At 39.9% G+C, this 19,959-nt stretch overlaps 1 long non-coding RNA gene across 1 annotated transcript in view; it reads left to right on the forward strand.

The window, feature by feature from the left end:
- The window catches only part of LOC131509876 (uncharacterized), a 263,829-nt gene that overhangs the window by 176,120 nt on the left and 67,750 nt on the right, over positions 1-19,959 (forward strand). Inside the window, exon 2 of the long non-coding RNA XR_009260752.1 lies at positions 13,759-13,917. This is a non-coding gene — a long non-coding RNA (uncharacterized LOC131509876). The remainder of the gene's footprint in view (positions 1-13,758; positions 13,918-19,959) is intronic.

Raw genomic sequence — 19,959 nt, forward strand, 5'->3', positions numbered from 1 at the left:
AAACTGCCCAGAGAAGGAGGGACAGAGTCGGGTGTCTCATATTTCCTGCACTATCTATATAGTGAAATCATGAGGGAATACTGAGCCCTCCCAAAGGAGGAGGAACTGTTCATGTAGGGTGCTCATTGAGCCATATTTTACTAGTGAGCAGGTGTCTTAGTCAGCTTGGACTACTATATAGCAAAATATCATTGACTCAGTGGCTTAAACAACAGACATTTATTTCTCACCATACTGGAGGCTGGAAGGTCCAAGATCAAGGTGCCAGCTGATTCACTCCCTGGTGAGGGCCTGCTTCCTATCTTGCAGACGGCTGTCTCTTCTTCTTGTGTCCTCACATTGCAGAGACAGAGAAAGTTCACTACTCTCTTATAAAGAAGACATTAATGCCATCATGAAGACCTTACCTTCCTGACCTCATCTAACCATAATTATCTCCCAAAGGCCCATCTCTAAATACCATAATGTTGAGGTTGCGGCTTCTGCAAATGAATATGGAGACATACACTTCAAACTGTAGCAACAGCACACCTGCACCTTGTTAGGAATGCAATGACACCCCTTGTCCCTTTTCATTTCCTATCTCCATTCTCTGAAAACACTCTTCCCACCTGCTTTTCAACTTCTTCCTTATGATGAAGATCAGAAGCTTAAGTCCAAGGGTTGGGCCAGATGTTCAGGTTCATGTTCCAATTTGGTTTCACCAAAAAGGTCACCCATTGGAATTCAGTGTTTGCCACACAAGTACTAAGCCCTTACCTTCTTCCCTGTTCTGTGAACTATTCTTCTTCAGATACATGCTTCTTGTATTAACAGCCTGAAGGGAAACAGGTATCAAGGCAAGGTGCAGTTTCCAGAATTCTTGACACCAACCATTGACTTTCTTCTCTAGCAGAGGATATTACATAATTTTGCACCAGGCTGTGACCTCCACCCTCAATTCAGGTATTTCTGTGCTCTAGTGAATGTTACCAGCGACATCCTAATTATTCAATTTAGTAGGTCCCTTAGTCCCCTGTATTATTTGAACTTCCTAGGTCATTTGGTATAATGGGACACTCCTTCTGTTAAAAATTTGCTCCTTTCTTAATTTCCAGCATGCCTCATCCCTAGCATCTTCCTAATTTCATGACCACTAACATTTGTTTACTGATGCCTTTGTATATTCCCTTATAAGACATTGCCCATAACTCCTGTCTGCTCACTCCACCTGCTGCCCACCTATCCAGCCCCCACATTCATCTGTACACTAGTGGTTCCCATACAACATCAGCAGCCTAGGTGTCTCCTTGGAGATCTAGGCCACTCTTCCCAATGACCTTCTAGTTGTCCCTACCTAGTTGTGGATGTCCCACAAATACTCTAAAGTGAATGCTACCCAAATAGAACATTTCAACACTATACCTCCCTTCCAAAAATTCCATCCGCTACACTCTTGATTACAATAATGATGATACTAATGAAGATAAAGGAAGAGAAGAAGAAAGTACATTATTATAAACACTGTCCTCTAGCACAGTTATAAGTGCTTTATGTGTGTGAAATCAGTGAGTCCTTATATCATTTCTATGAGATAAATGCTATTACTATCTTCATTTTAAAAATAAAGAAATGGAGACAGAGAAACTTGCCCAAATTTACTTAGCTCGTACTGGCAGTCAGGATTCAAATCCAGAGAGAATTGCTCTCAATACCACCTTGAATACTACTTTTACCTCTCTGGGAATATGACATTACCTCCCATCCAGTCACCTAAGGGTAACCTAGATGTCTCCCTCTTCCTTGGTATGCCATCAGCCACCCCCACATACCTTTATTTATGTGCTCAGCAGAGACAGTTGTAGGGAAGGGAGAGAAAGTCCTTTATTCTGCTATCGTCCTACAGTGTGGCAAATCTATGAACAAGCATTAAAAATCACTCATAATTTTTTAAAAAATACTCATATCCCAGTCTGGGATTTCATGTCCTACTTCTGAATATTGCTCAAATATTTATTCTACACAGCATGACCGGTATAGGAAATGACATGAAAAGAGTGTTTCAGTTAACAGAGTAGAATTGAGAATGTGTGCTTATGTGAAGTGAGACATGTTTTCTTCTTCCAAGGAGAATGCACAGAATGCACAAAAAAGGATGGAGTCTTTTGGGGAACTTCAAATTCCATCACAGGTAGACTCAGCATAATAGGGTTAAAATATAGATAATATTGCCTTATTAATATTTTTTGGTCCATGGATAATGGATTCCAGGAGGAACTTATTTTGAACTGAAATGTCTTCTGCATGAAGACTGTTCAGTATACATCACAATTTTCAAACCTGAATATTGAAAGCCTGTTACAGATGTTGATTCTACTAAGTAAATGTTATAGATAGGAAGGCAGAAGTGATTTTTGTTTGAAAGTTAAGATGTTAGTAGAGACTATTTCATAAAGTTATCTCCAGTATTTGAGGACTATAAACTAACATAACCGCTCTCTCTTATACCCTGAGCTTTTTTCCATCCAAGAAATATTTGTTGAGCAAAGGTGCTATACCAAGTACTGATGTAGCTGCTATGAGCATAGCAATAGAGAGACAAACATGAACTTTGCCTTCAAATTGATGGATGATAGAGTTAAAAGGGGGGAAAAAAGGAAGCTAACAAATCAAATAATTGTAAGTCATAAAAGGATATATGAGGAAAACAAAAAGCAAACCTAATATAAAATATAATTCATAGGATCTCTCTAATAACAATCAAGGAAGACTTCTTTGTGGAGGTGACATACAAACTAAATCCTGAAGATTGAAAAGATGTATTAACATTCATCCCCTCTACATCCATCAACCATACCTCTTGCCCTAGAAGGGGGATGAAATACTTCTCTTCTTTTTTTCTATCCCCTTCCATGTTCATTTTCCGGTTTCCATTTGTTATATATAATGTATTTCTCAGCAGTAGGTAAAGCCGTTCCAAAACCTTAGGGCAAGTTCTGTTCACCAAAGTGCTCTTGCCACTGCTATCAGATAGGACTCAATTAAAAAAAGGACTAATAGTCCCAATAGACATTTCTCCAAAGAAAATATAAAAATGGCCACCAAGAGCATGAAAAGATGTTCTACCTCATTGGCCATCAGGGAAAGGGAAATCAAAATCACAATGAGGTACCAGGTCACACCCACTAGGATGGGTTTAATCAAAAAGACGTGTATTTTTTCTCCATGACATTCTTTTACCTTTAAAGACAACCCTTTCTGCCTTCGCCCAAGAGGAAATTGTGTTATAAAACTGGGCCTGTTAGGGCAATGATGGTAATATCCTAGCTCTAACATTTAAATACAGTCTCTTGGGGCGCCTGGGTGGCGCAGTCGGTTAAGTGTCCGACTTCAGCCAGGTCACGATCTCGCGGTCCGTGAGTTCGAGCCCCGCGTCAGGCTCTGGGCTGATGGCTCCGAGCCTGGAGCCTGTTTCCGATTCTGTGTCTCCCTCTCTCTCTGCCCCTCCCCCGTTCATGCTCTGTCTCTCTCTGTCCCAAAAATAAAATAAAAAAAAAAAAATGTTGAAAAAAATAAATACAGTCTCTTTCTATACCTAGGGGGAAAAACGGCCTCTTCCCTGAGTTTACCTCAAAGTGATTTTTATCTCTCCTACTTTCTCTCTCTCCCTCTCTCTCCTTCTGTCTCCCTCTCTCTCCCTCTCTCTCTCTCTCTCTCTCTCACACACACACACACACACACAGACACACACACATACACACACAGTGCTACAAATAATCATTGCACACACTCTAGAATCACTAATATAGAATAAGTAGTGTCTGGACACAGGCCATGATAGAATGAGCTATGGAAAAGTTTCACTGATCTCTTCATTTAAATTGCATTTTTTAAGCAACTGTATTAGTCAGAACTCTTTATTTCAAATAACAGAAACCCAACTCAAACCATGTGCATGAAGAAATAGGGAAAGTGAAATTGGATACCTGGGGTATCCAATTGTGGCTTTCACTCCTGGCTGCAGGGACTCGGGATCTGAGTGCTCTCTGGCACACTTTCCATGTGTGGCCCTACCTTTCTCTGGTCACTCACCTTGTTCTCTCCTGCCTCAGGCCAGCTCTTAATACATGATGAGAAAGATGAGTGGTCATAATCCTGGCCTGCATGATCACAACTTTTGAACCAAAACCAAGAACAAGCTGTCTCTCTGACTAATTTGGTAAAGTCTGGAGATAGAATCTGATTGGTATGTCTTTGGTCACATGCTTGTCCCTGAGCTAGTCACCGTTTCAAAAGGGGAAGTGCACCACCTGGCCCACCCTGGTCTACATGGCCACTATAGTCACGATTGGGGGTAGAAGTGGGGAACTACTGTTGACAACCCCCACAAAGTTCACATGTGCTGGTGAAGGACTTTCACAAAGGAAAAGAGTTTCTGTTATTAGAAGAGAGATGGGAATACCTGCTGAGCAGACAAAACCCCAGTGCAGTGCCCATTGGGTGCAGAATGTTATACAGCTGAGTTTTGCAGAAGAACCAGGAAAACCTACTCATTGAGAGGGCTGACCAGCCTGGACTCCAGTGCCATCCACCTGGGACTGCCAACTTAAAGGTGCCTCTGTTGCTTTTTGACAGTTTCCACTACATTTTACCCTGTGCCCTCCCTTTCCCTTCTGGAATCATTTCTCATCACAGGATAATGGCAGACACTTGATGAACTGCACTACAAATGGGAAACATCAGCCATGCTGCCGTTCAAGAACAACTAAATTAGATATCACAATACACTGCATCAAACATTTTTAATGGCACAATGAAATGAATGAGTGGTTTATGGTTCCAAAAACACTAATGATACATCTATACTTGTTGAAAATTGTCATTTTATGCAAAGAGTTTGTAATACCAGCTGCCATGTTGTATGAACTGCTCCTTTTTATCTTTGACCCAAGTACTTTGATCAAAGTTTCATTGTAATATAAACAGTGACATGCTGCCTGCTAAGTTAGTTGCATAAGCCTTGAAAAGTACATGTAGGGGCGCCTGGGTGGCTCAGTCGGTTAAGCGTCCGACTTCAGCTCAGGTCACGATCTCACGGTCTGTGAGTCCGTGAGTTCAAGCCCTGCGTCGGGCTCTGGGCTGATGGCTCAGAGCCTGGAGCCTGCTTCCGATTCTGTGTCTCCCTCTCTCTCTCTGCCCCTCTTCCGTTCATGCTCTGTCTCTCTCTGTCTCAAAAATAAATAAACGTTAAAAAAAAATTTTTTTTTTTAAAAAAGAAAAGTACATGTAAGAATAATTGCTTGAATCAGGTTTCTTTGGGTCCCAAAAATGCTTTGTTAGTCAGATTGAAGAGAGAAGTTCTTTAAATTATCCTCAAAGTCCAGATGTGTAGGAAAATGGCAAGTGTTTCTTCAAGGCAGACTTAAATATCTAAACGTTATTAATTCGGCACAGAAGTATTTCTGGTCTTTAAAAGTGAACTCACTGTCTTGATCATTAACTGTGAACTATAGTACAGCGAGCCCAGGTATCAGGAGTCAAGGAAAAAAACTATGCTTAGATGTGTTATGTAACAGTGGGAGTTACATAACAAATATTTATTGAGGGCCTAGTGTGTTTGCACTCTGCTCACAAAAAGGTGTTATACAGGCCGGTTTGGTAAAGGAAGGTCCATTCTGAATTGCCTAACTATATACAGGCCTGAGTGTTTCTGGAAGAAATGAGGAAACGTAGGCATACCAGTTTCTGTCATGGAGAACTTCTTGCTGCTATAAGAATAGTTTGAAGAAGCTACAAATGCAAGACCTCAGGGGCTGTACCAGAAGATAGGATGACCTCAAAGACATCCATGCATGGGATATTCCCAAATGCCATCTACTTAAAGAAAGCTGAGCCACCTTGAGGTCTTTACATCATACTTCGAGGGAAATGGTGGCCTCGGCAGGACAGACACCATCCTACATTACTTGATCCACCAGAGGAGCAAGTGGTCATTCTCCATGTAGAACCTCTAAAAATTCATCTCTCAAGGGTCTTAATGATCCTCCACTCCTTAGATTCTTGGAGCTGAGAGAACTGGACAAGGCTTACATAGATTCTTTATGTAGGTGGGAGTTTTCCCTTTATAAAGCACTGTAGAGTTATAGAATACTTCCATATATGCTCTCATTTAATCCTGACAAAACCTCTGCAAATTAATTGTTATCACCCACATGTTTTAGGTAAAATGAAACCTACAGAGATAAAAATCATGCTCCAACCTAAGAGCAAAACTAAGATTAGCAGGAGCATCATATGTTCTAAGTCAGTCCTCTGCCCCTTCCATTCCCATGCTGGCATCTATCGCTGGCTCCAGCTGTATATTTCTTTTTTTTTTCTTATATTCTCACCATCACATCCTTCCACTTCCCTCTGTTGCCATTGCCTTTTCATTCATTTGGATCACTGTTCCCACTTACCTGGATTAGAATATTGCCTTTGCATTGGTTATCCACCTTCAATCTTATTCTCTGACTCCCCCACACAGCACTCAAAATTATCTTTCAAAAACCCAAATCTGATTATAATCCATTAATCTTGCCCTTTGGATCAAGTATAAAATTTAGGCCTTGCAGATTTCTCTTAGCTCTACCCCTGTCCTCCCATCTTATTGAACAGCCTTCAGCCAGTCCCTACTCATTATCACCTCCAGGACTTTTCACGTGTTGTTAGCCTCTGCTTGAAATGCTCACCTTCTCTTAGTCACTTTCTCCCCACCACTTACCCCCCTTGTCCTTCTATGTGCTCTTCACCTTGGTATGTCTTCACCTTGGTATGTCCCCATAATATGTCTTCCTTAATCTTCTTCAACCCTCCTATTCTAGTATCCCATTGCATCTAACACATTGGTAACACTATATTCCATTGAATTTGACCTTTGTGTTCAATAAGAAAACATTAGTTTCCATAAGATATGAACACAAGTGTTTTAATGGTTATTAGAGTGTAAGTTTTCTTTTTGGCTTAAACAACAGCTCATTTTAGAGTGCAGGAGTTTTAGAGCAACCTTCCAGTGAGGATTCAGGGACCTGTGCTCCTTCAATTTTGTGGCTTGGCCATTTTCCATAGTCATTGCACAGGAGAAACAGAGTGGAGAGATTAGATCTAGTTCTTAACCTAGTCAGCTCAAAAGTGACACACATTACATCATTCACATTGTACTGGCAAGAACATCTTATGTGGCTAAACTTGGATGCAGAAAGGGTTGTGAAATATTCCTGGCTGGACAGCTGTTCCAGGCAAAATTGCCTCTCTATGAAAAAGGAGCATACAAAGTTGGTTAACTGACCAACTCTGCCATCACTATGTTTTCAGTCTTCCCTGATAGCTTGAAAGTAGGGGCTGTGTCCCTATCTTCTATCTCCTAGATTATGTTTATGAAATTAATGATTAGGCAAATCTATATCTGCCTATATCTATAGATACAGAAATATTTGTAAATATAAATAAGTAACTTTAATATTTTGTAAGTCACAGACACCATTGAGAATAGGTCATATAAATGTAGATAAAGTCATGTACATTTTCTCCAGAAAAACACAAATTAATGAATTTTATCTGTACTTTGGTATCTTACATGTCACAATATCACTTGTCCTTATATAGAATGAAGCAAAACCCAGATGACAGTCAAGTTCACTCACAAAATCCCTAGGGGAGCCTTGGACTCCATGTTAAAAATTATGGTACAGGCATATCCGGGGGCTCAGCTGGTTAAGCATCTGACCTCAGCTCAGGTTGTGATTTCATGGTTCCTGACTTAGAGCCCCACATCAGGCTCTCTTCCATCAGCACAGAGCCCACTTCAGATACTCTATCCCCCCCCCTCCACCCCTTCCCTGCACTCTCTCTCTGTCAACATTTTTTATGTTTATTTATTTTAGAGGGAGTGAGACAGAGTGAGAGCAGGATAGGGGCAGAGGGAGAGAAAGACCCAGAATCTGAAGCAGGCTCCAGGTTCTGAGCTGTCAGCACAGAGCCCAAAGCAGGGCTTGAACCCATGAACTGCGAGATCATGACCCGAGCTGAAGTCAGATGTTTATCCAACTGAGCCACACAGGCGCCCCTCACACTTTTTTTTTTTTTAAAAAAGAAAGAACTGTGGTGTAAGATACATGGTATATCCGAACAAATTCTTTGTGTCTTTAGTTGCTTGGTTTGACCATAGGTTTTTATCCCTGGGAAATCCCACCTACTTAGGCACTCCCTCCTCTACATTCTCACAGCATTCCCTACATACCCTACCAGTGCCTAATGTATTTAGAAGGTGGTCTCCCACTTAAGCTGATTAACTCACATTTAGCCCCATACCTAACACATAGTCACATGCCCTGAACATATCTTGAAAGGAGTATACTAGATTACTTGAGCATCAACACTCTACAACATGTCTCAAGGTAAATAAGCTCAACATCTGCCCTAGAGAGAAAACCCAACATAGCCCAGAAGTGACAGAGGGGACAGTTACATACCAGAGTGACTAATTCCCAGCTACAGGGGGAAGGCGGGTTCCATCTGGAAAACAGATGGAATGTTCTCTTTTAGTGCTAAACATAAATTAAATTTCACTATCTGCCAAAATGGAAAGTTAACATTGATTTTGTGGGTTTTTTCCTCCTTAAGGAAGAAAAAAAAAAGCCCTTTGTTTATGAACTAAAACTTCATGACAAATTTTGCTCCATATTGTGATTATAACACCTAATTTCCTAATTAAACATGCTAATTGTGAGTTACCTCACATAACTACAAAGCACAGAAGTATAATTATCTAATAAAAAGCTTTTATGAAACTTTTGTGGGAAAGAGGGCTGGCTGAGGAGACAGCTGTTTAGCAAGAACAAGTGCGGTGCCACCTAGGGGCCCACTGTGTCTGAACTGCCAATGGGTAACAGTTGAGCTCCATGCTTGAGCTTCTCACATAGTAAATCTGAGAAATCCTCTTTCTGTAGCTGAGGCATGGCAGCAAAGCCACTGCATGGTAGAAAATGAGGAACTCCTGTATGGACAAATGGAGATTCTGCTCACTTCCAGGTTGAGACTGGAGCAGGCGAGAACCTTCCATGCAGGGGTTCATTCTCATGAGTTTGTTTTCAGTACCACCCCCTAGTCCACACTCAAAACCCTCTATCCTTATTACCCACTGCAAGAGGAGCTTAATGATTCCACTGTCCTGAGCTTTTATGAAACAGAATCACAATCAAGAAGCACATCAGATGCAAGTGACACTTGGTAGAATGGACTTCCAGAATGAAGAACTGGGAGAAAAGGAGTAAGAATAGCGGATGAAGTGCCATTGAACTCAGATTTAAGAGAGGTTGGTATCTTGGTGTAAGAATGAGTTGAACAATGCAGGAAGGAGCTTGGGAGAAACCTTACTGATCTGTACAAATGGGGTTCCTGTAAATAGTTTTTCAAAAGGCATGAATAAGGATTGGGATTAAAAAAAAATCCTTCAATGGCAATTCTGTGCTTTTTAGGTACTATGTTTTGTGTGTGTGTGTGTGTGTGTAAATTCCAGCTTTTCTTTTTCATAAATCATCATTATTACCATAATACAACCACAATTATTTCCATGTCCTAAAAGATCTCAGATTCAAGCATCCTTTCCTAATCTCTTGGCTCTTTGGTTTGTCCTTCCTCCCCCCCCACCTCGGTTACCACCACCAAATCTATCAAGTGGGTCTTTATCTTTCCAGTCAGTAGTCCAAAGTTCAAGGCAAGTAAACCCTTAAGCTAAGGCATACAAAAGAAATTGATAGAAAGGTTGAAGCTATGTCATGTCAACTGACTGTGTTACAGCCATGGTAATGTCTCATATCATGTTCTTCTTACTCCCTGAAAGATGTTATGTAATCCTGTCATCAAATTGTGCATTAAAAATATTCTCTTTGAGCAAAACTATCAGATTAGGTTGAGTTTCCCCTTCCATGTTATGTATATAATTGAAACTGTACCCCAGGAGCCATAAATTAAGTTGCATCACATTGAAGTGACAGCAGATTTCATGGTGGGGTATGGAAAAGACACTTTGATAGCACCCTGTCCTTCTGTGAGGCAAGAGACCAGCTAGGCCTGATGTTTTGAGATAATTTTAGACTTAGAAAAAAGTTTAAAAAAATGGTACATGGAGTTTCCACATACCCTTTACTTGGTTTCCCCTTGTGTTAACCTCTTTAAAAAACAGAAAAATTATAAAAGCTAAGAAATTAACCTTCTGTTAGCTAAACTGCAGAACTTATTCACATTTCACCAGTTTTCCACAAATGACCTTTTCTCTTTTTTTCTGATTCTATTCGAGAATCTCAAATTGTACTGAGTTGTCATGTTTCCTTGGTCTCTTCCAACCTATGGCAATTTCTTTTTATGTCTGTCTTTCTCTTAACACTTTTGAATTGTTCTTGTCAACTGTTTTGTAGGAAATCCCCCTATTTGTGTTTGTCTGCTATTTTCTCATTATAAAATTGGGAAAACGCATTTTTGGAAAAGATACCATAGAAGTGATGTGCCTTTCCCTGTGTCAAATCAGAGGGTATGTTATCATATCCACATGATGCCATATGATATCAGTAGGTACAACAGAAGATGTTAACTTGAGTCACTTGCCTAAAATGCTATTCCAGGATTTTTCCACTGTAAACTTGCTTTATTCCCTTTGCAATTAATAAATATTTGGGAGATGTGAGAAGTAAGGGAGATGATTCATTTTTCAGAAATAGCAAATAAAAGCTCTGCTGTCTAGTTAACAGTAAATTTATAGCCTATTAGAAATATGTACGAACCACCTCCCACAGTGGAGTTCCAAACTTTTAGACACTTCACTTCCTGGATCTTCATACCCTCTCCATTTCACAGGATCATTTTCATGGGCTTATTCTCTTGGGCTTGTTTTCAAGGGTTTTGCAATGAGCATGTGCCAAAGAACAAAGGAGGAGGGACTAGAAGTCTCTGCGTCTTGTCAGGGAATGTACATTTGTTCGAACCAGAGTACTTTTTGCTTTGCATGGGTATAGGTGGATGTCTGGGTAAGGCTGTAGCCTCTGTAAATTCAGCCAATGATGAAACAAGGGAGGGACTTGCATGCTAGGAAACAAATTGTTTGCTGTAACTGCCCCAAGTGTGCCTGTCCATCAGACACCTGCTCTTGCAAGAACATTGATTAAAGCCTCGCTTCACTATATCCAAGTCCCTGCAACCCTCCTTTGATTGGGTCAGTGGGCTTATTTCTCACAAGGGAGATCCTGTGAGAGTATGCAAATACTCTCTTTCTGCTTAAACTTTTACCCACCAATTTTTGTATCCATCATTGGATCTTGCCAGACCTATCATCTGCAGATGATTTTCTATGTAACTTCGGCTTTTTTCCCCTCATTTATTTAGTCATTTATTTATTTATATTGGTATGGGAACATGGATATTTATTTTGTTCTTTGGGTTGTAATCCAATACTCTCATTTATATGTCCCCATTCTTCTTGTTCTCTTTTGGGTTTTGAGAAATTCCTTACTCTCTGGCACTCCAAGGTGTTCCAGGCTTGTATTTTCCCTGCTCCAGTCTTGAAGTCAACCAATTCACCAAAGGACCTTTGTTTGGTGTTGTCAGAGGATGGTGATGAGAGTGATGCTACTAAGGTGTTACAAAACCATTGTTTTTAATATTGTCATTGCCAGATAAGAACTTCAAGAAGTCTCTGTGGACTGAAAATTTGTGTCCCTCCAAAACTTGTAGGTTGAAATCCTAACCCCCAATGTGATGGTAATAAATGGTGGGGTCTTTGGGAGGTACTTAAATTATGAGAGTGGAGCCCTCATGAATGGGATTAGTGCCCTTATCCCCGAGAGCTCCCTCACCCCTTCTGACATGTAAGGACACAGCTAGGAAGCAGCATCTGTGAACTAGGAAGCAGGACCTCACCAGACATCACATCTGCTATCACCTTGATCTTGGACTTCCCAGACTCCAGAGCCTTGACTAAATGTTTGTTCTTTAGGCCCCCAATCTATAATATGTTGGTTACAGCAGCTCAAGCCGACTAAGATAGTCTCCCATCCCAACCATTCTCATCCACCCATAAAAGAAAAATACAAACCTTCAGCCCCAAAACAAAACACATTGGCACATATTCCTGTTTATCAAGAGCAGTATTTTTTAAATTCATACTCATTATGGGCAATAGCCAGTGTAATTAGTTGCCAGCCTTAACCCTGGGGCAGGGTCCTGGGATACAGTCATAAACTGCTGCTAGGTCTTGAGAAGATCCTTGGAATGTGGCAGGTATAAGGGGATATGTGGGAGGGTCCACAGCCACTTGAGACCAATGGTCAAGAACTCAGGACGACAGCAATATCTAACCAATAGGACTATTTCTGTATTTTAAGTACTGGTAGAGACATTGTGATCATGTGCTATATATATATATATATATATATATATATATATATATATTTGGTCTTCATCCCTGTTTCTGGCACAGAGTTCCTGAAACCATTGAAATTTCCTAAGTGGTGAGAGAAGTGAGGTTAGTGGGGTGGATTTTGGAAAGAACCTAAGGATGGAGTTTAGTTAGCAATGCACTCAACATTGTGACTGGAGGGTTGGAACTTTCAGTCCCACCCTCAACCTCCAGGGTGGAGAGAAAGGCTGAAGTTTGAATCAATCACCAATGCCCAATGATTAAATCATTTATGGCTATGTTATGAAGCCTCCATAAAAACCCAAAGGACAGGGTTCAGGGAGCTTCCACGTGGGTAAACATGCAGACCTTTGGGAAGGCATGGAAGTTCCATGCCCTTTCCCCTTGCCTTGCTGTATGCATCGCTTCTATTTGGCTATTCCAGAGTTACATCCTTTTACAATAAACAAGCAAACTAGTAGTTAAAATGTTTGTGTTCTGTGAGCCACTCTAGCAAATTACTCAAACATAAGGAAGGGGTCATGGGACCCCTTGGAACCTTCAGTCAGTCTATAGCCATTCATTCAGAAGACCAGATAACAATCTGGACTTGAGATTGGTGTCTCAAGTGTGTGCGTGTGTGTGTGTGTGTGTGTGTGTGTGTGTGTGTGTATTCCCTCCTTAAAGGAGGGAATGTGTGCATGCTTATAGGACTGAGCCCTTAACCTGTTACATCTGGCTGACTCTCTTTCCAGGAAGATAGTGTCAGAATTGACTTGAATAGTAGGATACCCAGCTGTCAGAGAATTAATTGGATGTACAGTAAAACCCTCTCCCCCATTGGAATTGGATGACAGAATTATCAGCCATACATGTACATAGCAGCTGAATGCCATCTTTCTTTTGAGTACCTTATAGAGCCAGTCCTCTACAAACTGGATACTGACCCTAATTAGTGATATTATGTATGAGTCAGTGTAACCTTCTAGCTGACAGCCACGGTTCTGGAGTCAGCTTGACCTGAATTTGAATCCCATTTCTGCCACATACCATCTGATAATCCTAGTCAATTATTTGACCTCTCTGAGCCTCTCTTTCCTCAGTAGAAAGGGATAATGAGAGCACCTACCTCATAGCATTGTGTGCATAATGGAATCCATATGAAATGCTCATCATAGTGCCTGATGCAGAATACTTTCTGCAAATGTTAACACTGTTACTGCCTCTGCTATTATTACCACTACTACCACTGCTAATAATAATAATAATAATAATAATAATAATAATAAATATTATAATGCTAGCCTTTGCTTGAACTGTCACCAAGTTTTTGTTTTTTCCATCCTCCACAGAACCAATGACCATTTAGAGAATTGTGTGTGTTCCCTGCAATAAGTGGAGGGACTCTGGTTTTTGTCAAAGGGATGCTGCAACGGTGAGATGGAGAGTTCTACTTCCAGTTATTAATTACCCAGCATGTTCAGCAGAATCAGTCAAGTTTGCGTAGAATGGTAAGATTCTTGATTTACTTTGTCTTTGTGAAGACAGAAATGGTAATTACATATGAGAAATTGGATCTCTGTTGGCATGGTTAGCTAGTTTATTAATTAGTTTTAATGCTATAAATAATTTGATCACAATTTTAAGGTTTGCATCACCTGTAATTATATTCATAAATTCCTGTAGGCAAAAATATTCTTAACGATAATTTAGTTCCATAAACTTATTTTGCACAAAAGAAAATTGAAACTCAGAAAAGTAAAGTGACTTTCCTGAGGTCACACAGCAAGATAGTATATCTACCTCAGGACCTTAATGTTTTCTGTCAGACACAACAAACCATTCTGCAGATAATTAATTATACTTGCTGCATGGAAGTGAAAATTTTGTCCTGATGACTAATCTTAAGCTGACTTTTGTGTTCGATCCTATGTCTTTATGCTGGAAGCATCTTAGTAGGTAAGCAAAGAAACTGTTTTCCTAACAGGATAATAGTATCCTTTCAGTTTCCCCCCAAATTAACTCATTTATCATCACCAAAGCCCTGTGATCACCATACTGTCCACAAGAAAACTTAAGCTTCTGGAGCTAAGATTTGGAATGATGGACACTTCTGACAATCAAGGAGGACTTTATAGAAAATGTGGTATCTTAGCTCAGGCAGCTTTAACAGAGTATCACAGAGTGTGGGGATTCAACAATAAGCATTTATTATGCATAACTCTGGAGGCTAGAAGTCCAAGATCAGCAAGATCAGGCTACCAGAATAGTCGGGTTCTTGGTGAAGGCCTTCTTCCTGGTTTACAGATGGCTATCTTCTCATTGTATCTTCATTTGGCAGACAGCAGATAGAGAGGAAGCAAACTCTTTGCTCTTCTTATTAAAGGCACTGATCCCATTCATGAGGTCTTCACCCTCATGACCTAATTACCTCCCAAAGGCCCAACCTCCTAATACCATCATATTGGGAGTTGAAATTTTAACATATGGATTTAGGAGAGACACAAACATTCAGCCCATAGCAGGTGGCAGCCAAGCTGGGACTTGAAGGATAAGTAGAATTCTACCCCTTAGAGCAGAATAAAAAGGGGGAGACATTCCAGGTAGAGGAAACAGTATGAGCAAAAACAAGTGGCATGTTGGGGTGTTCGTTAATAAGCTTCCTCTTGTTCCTTGTTTTCATGTATTGAATACTACTTGGGAGGTAAAGAACAATAAAGGTATTTTTATTGGTTGTGCAATTTCAAGGGCTTATCAAGCAGTTAATGAGAAAGGATTGTGTACATTCTGTAATTACAACTTTAATAGGCAGAAGGAGAATCTGAATTCATCTTCCAGTGTCCATAAAACAGTGCTGTCGTACTGTAATTATTAACATAATCATTAAAAAACAGGTTAGTTAAATGTAAGAAAACTTAGACATATGAAGACACAGTGTCTTCATCAAAGCACCTCGAGTCCAGATAAAGGAAGCCTTCTAAATTGACTTTGATGCTTTGAAATAAAATCCTTGGCTCACTAATTATAGTGGCGTCTGAAAAGCAATTATTATCAGCCACCACTGGTTTCCACTATGAATTTTAATTTAATTACATCTTCTCTGTTTAAAATATAGCTCTGTACTGTAAGGTACAGCAATGGAAAATGAGTTGAGGTTACTGACCAAAAAAAAATTGTTTTTTATATGGAAGGTAATTAGTCTTGGTCATAACTGCTTCCAAAAGAGACATGGGATTATGAACTCATTAATTTCAAGTGGTCATTGCTGCAAAGGAAGTCTAATCTTCAGAGTTGGGGGAATCATAATCCCTGAGTGAACTGGATCTAGACTTTAAGGGACAGAATTTGAACATCCCTTTTCCCTGCTGATCTGCCCAGTGCCTTCCAGAGATGTCTTTCAGTCAGGATCCCTTATTCCAAGAGAAATTAAATTGACAGACTTGTTTCATTGATTGTGAATATTTAACAATTCCTTTTGGCAAAAATTGTGAATTCAGTTTTCACATTTAGAATGCTGGAGAACGAAAGTGGATATGTACTTTCCTGGCAGAGAACCAACCCATATTGACTTTTTTCAGAAAAGGCTTTTCCCATCATTCTGTTCATTGCCTACCTGGTGGCACTAAAATTCCTCCTGTTTCAACATCTACCATCTCTCTGGATAGTGTGAATAATCGTTGCATTTTCTTCATGGGAAGAGTCCTTTTGATTACAAGCCCAGTGATCTATTTTACATCTGAGGACATTGAGAGATATGGTCTCTCAAGGTTACCTTAGATAGTGGCCTTCTCAAGGTTACCGACATTCCAGGCAGAGCAGAGATCAGAATCCATTTCACCTGCCTTGCAATAGCACTGAGGCAGGGAATATTCCATGGGAATGAAATCTGCATCTGTCCTTGACCTGTAGAATGAAGTAATTTTCACCTGTTCCCTCCCATTTTCTTAAAACTCTGGTTAGTCATTGTTTCTCAGGGTCCTCATAACAGTGTTTCATATCCTTTATGTAAATAGTCCCTTAAGAAAAAATATTTAAGTGCATATGTCTGGACCCTGTGTCAGACCTACTAGGTCAGAATGCATCACACTAAAGTTTTAAAGTATTTCTCATTACCAGTAATTCTCAATCTAGGTGGATGAAGTTGAAGGCTCATATAAAAATCATTAAGGAGACTTTTCTGAACCTACCTAGTTTCCTATCTTGCATCACTACTCAAGGTGATATCCCTAAGAATGGACACTTAGGGGCACCAGGGTGGTTCAGTCAGTTAAGCATCAGACTTCGGCTCAGGTCATGATATCACAGTTCATGAGTTAGAGCCCTGTGTCTGGCTCTGTGCTGACAGTGGGGAGCCTAGAGCCCACCTTGAGTTCTGTGTCTCCCTCTCTCTCTTCCCCTACCCTCTCTCTCTCCTCTCTCTCAAATATAAAATAAAAATAAAACATGAAAAATGCTTTTAAAAAGAATGGACACTTAAAAAGAATATCCCCCAATAAAAAAACTATTGCTCTAAAAATACCAGGAACAAAGATATACCAGGTTAAATATTCTACAGGTAGAATATATGGATTCTGTGTGCTTTCTAGCTGCTTATACTGAAAGACAGAGATATAGTAGAATGAGAAAAATCAGTGTATTAAAGATTTATTGGCAGAGAAAAACTGTACAGAAAACTGAGGTTAATGAAACTTACTAAGACATAGTATATGATGGCAACTTATGAGCTTCCTGGCAGCCACTATAAAAAGGGAAATGCAGGATGCTACAGTGCTCTCATAATCTAAAAGCACTACAAAGGATGTAAATTTTAAAAAATAAAATTAAAAAAATAAGAAAATAAAAGCACTACAAAGGAGTATTGGTTTTTCCTAAGCATGAAATTCTATGAAAATTTAATGAGGTGACATTAAATTCACTTGCAACTTTTAAATATGTAGAAAGATTGTTTCCATGGTTATTCTAGCACTTATCAAGTGCATAGGCCAAAACAGTAAGACTCTGGTCCCTGCAGAACCCTTGGTCTCATCTCATCGTGCATTGTGGGGAAACAAGAGAACCAAACGCAGAAAAGGACATTTTGGAGGAGTAACACAACATACCTGGGTTTGCCTGCATCAAGCAGATAAAGGTTTTTTCACACAAAGCAGTTGTCAGGGACAAAGAATTTGGCAGCTGCCATAACAACTTCAAAGCTAATGATTCCTGTAGGGATCCAGTTAGGACATTTTCACATCAGACATGCTACAATTCACCAATGTCACAATGTGGAGAACATGGTCTTAAAGACTCATGGATGCAACCAATCATATGTTTCGAAGAATTCTAGAATTTGAGTTTTAGTTGAACTGCAGGAGCTCACTGCAGTACCCCTTAAATTACTAATCTCAAATGCGTCAGCATAAAAATTGAGCTGTTCCCTTCGGCTGAAAATTGTATAACTTGAGTGGTGTTGTGTCACAATATTTCTTAGAACATTTCTTGAGGCTATAACACAAAACCAAACAAAAAAAAATCACTTACCTCCAGGTCAGTAACTCTCCAGAGAGCCATAAAAATATTTGCTTTTTGTTTATGTTAAGGTAAGAAATTATTAAAAAACAAAACTACAAAACCTGGACTACAGATTTTATCAGACTTCTTTTGAATGGTGTAATGAACTCTAAAATACAGTAAGACTGTCCTCCAAAGGAAGAGGCTACCAAAAGTAATGCACATATTCTATTTCAGAAATATTTAATTGAACGAGAGGATTAAGACTTATTTCACTCTTTCCTAGTGAGTTGCTATATGTTGTTCTGTCTTGTTTTTAAACCCTGAATCTATCACATCAAAGATATTATCAGACCTATCACTCTATCACCTCCCAGGAGGAAGCAACCTCAGAGGCAGCAGCTAGTTTTGTGTGACCTGCCAAGTGCTCTGGTAAAGAGAAATGTTGCTCCTTTACCAAGGAGATTTCACTCTGGCCATGACTCGTATTGCTAATTGCTCAAGTGTCAAATTATTGGGTCATGCTTGAAATCCTCCAACTCAAAGGGGAATTTCTAGGAAAGTATTTCGCTTTTGCAAAGTTGATGCTCAGATTAAAGGATGGAAGTTCCAAGTCTCCATGCCTCACCTGTCTTTACTGATCTTTACGAAGACTCCTCCTCTTTTGCTCCATCACACCCAGAGAAAACTGAGATCCTATGTCAGTCTCAACTTGAAGTGCTAAAGATTTCTCCATTAGAAATTCATACCTGAAATCTAACACTGACTTCTGCTACCTTACTCTGAGTTGGACTGAGCAGAGAATTGGATGGTTAAATTCAGATAGCTGTGAGTACCTTTGGGAGCCAGGTATAAAGAAAGTGTTATCCACTTAACAAGGAAAAGTGGAACTTAAGACCTAAACTCCCCCTCCCACCACCACCTCACAGATTCACCTCTTGCCTTCCACTCCCTCACCCCGTTGTCCCAGATATGAACTTTTTGCTCTTGGACAGCTCACATTGCCTCTCTATTAGAGATCCTTCTGTCATTCTCTTACTCTCATAAAACAGTCTAAAGCTATGTAGGAGGGTGTAAAATGTCTCCCTAAATCACACAAGAATTTGCAGATTTTCAAGAAGGCTAAAAGCCCCAAAGATGACACATCCCATAAAATCCTCCTGATGGGACCAAATCTAGAATAACTGTAGCTTTGAGCATCCCCTAACTCCAGGGCTGGTGATAAGTAGAGGAGAAGGCCCAATCCACACATACTTCCCTGCTCCTTCACCTAGGGCTGAAAATGCAACTTTTGACATTCATGTTAAAGTACAAACAATTTCTGTTTTATCTCTTCTGAAGAGCAGGAGGACAAAGGGCATCAGCATAGCAGAACAGAAAGGGGGAGATCTCAGCGGCGTAGAAATCAGTTTGCCTAAAGAGAAACCTCATCATTTCAGTATTTCGCCCTAGACCAGACTAGTTCGTTCAATTTAGAGACAAAAACACACAATTGCTCTGTAGAGATAGATATGATCATCTTACTATATATTTTACAAAGAAGGATTTCCAACTATGATATTTTATTTAACCACTCTGATAATGAGACTAGTCAGTAACATTATCTTCATTTTCAAGAGAGTTCTAGCACCATTCTCACGTGTTGATTTAGGGATACTAACAAAATGTATCCCACCAACCCACTGTTTACTTGAGAATATTAAATTTACAGTAGGTTGGAGGAAAAATGAAATGCATAGAGATCAGGGGGATAAAAGGAGAAGTTAAGGCACTGAGAGAATAAGAAAAAAACAACATACATGCTGTGACCTCTTTGCACCTTCTAGCTCAGTGTTTCCTACAGGAGTGTCCCAGAGTGTTCCACAGGTTAATAGGTGTGCTGAGAACACCAGCGTTCCATGCTCAGACACATTCCAGAAGGTAATTAAATAAATCCAGTTTCCTTGATGTGGGACTTTTTGGAGTTGTTAACATGTATAATGTTTCTCCTAAAGGGAGGTAGTGGGCATAGCATGCCAAATGTTTTTCAAGTTTGTGCAGACCACTTCTTTACCGTTTTTCCC

Source organism: Neofelis nebulosa, chromosome 4 (genome assembly GCF_028018385.1).
Source record: "Neofelis nebulosa isolate mNeoNeb1 chromosome 4, mNeoNeb1.pri, whole genome shotgun sequence".
NCBI lineage: Eukaryota > Metazoa > Chordata > Mammalia > Carnivora > Felidae > Neofelis > Neofelis nebulosa.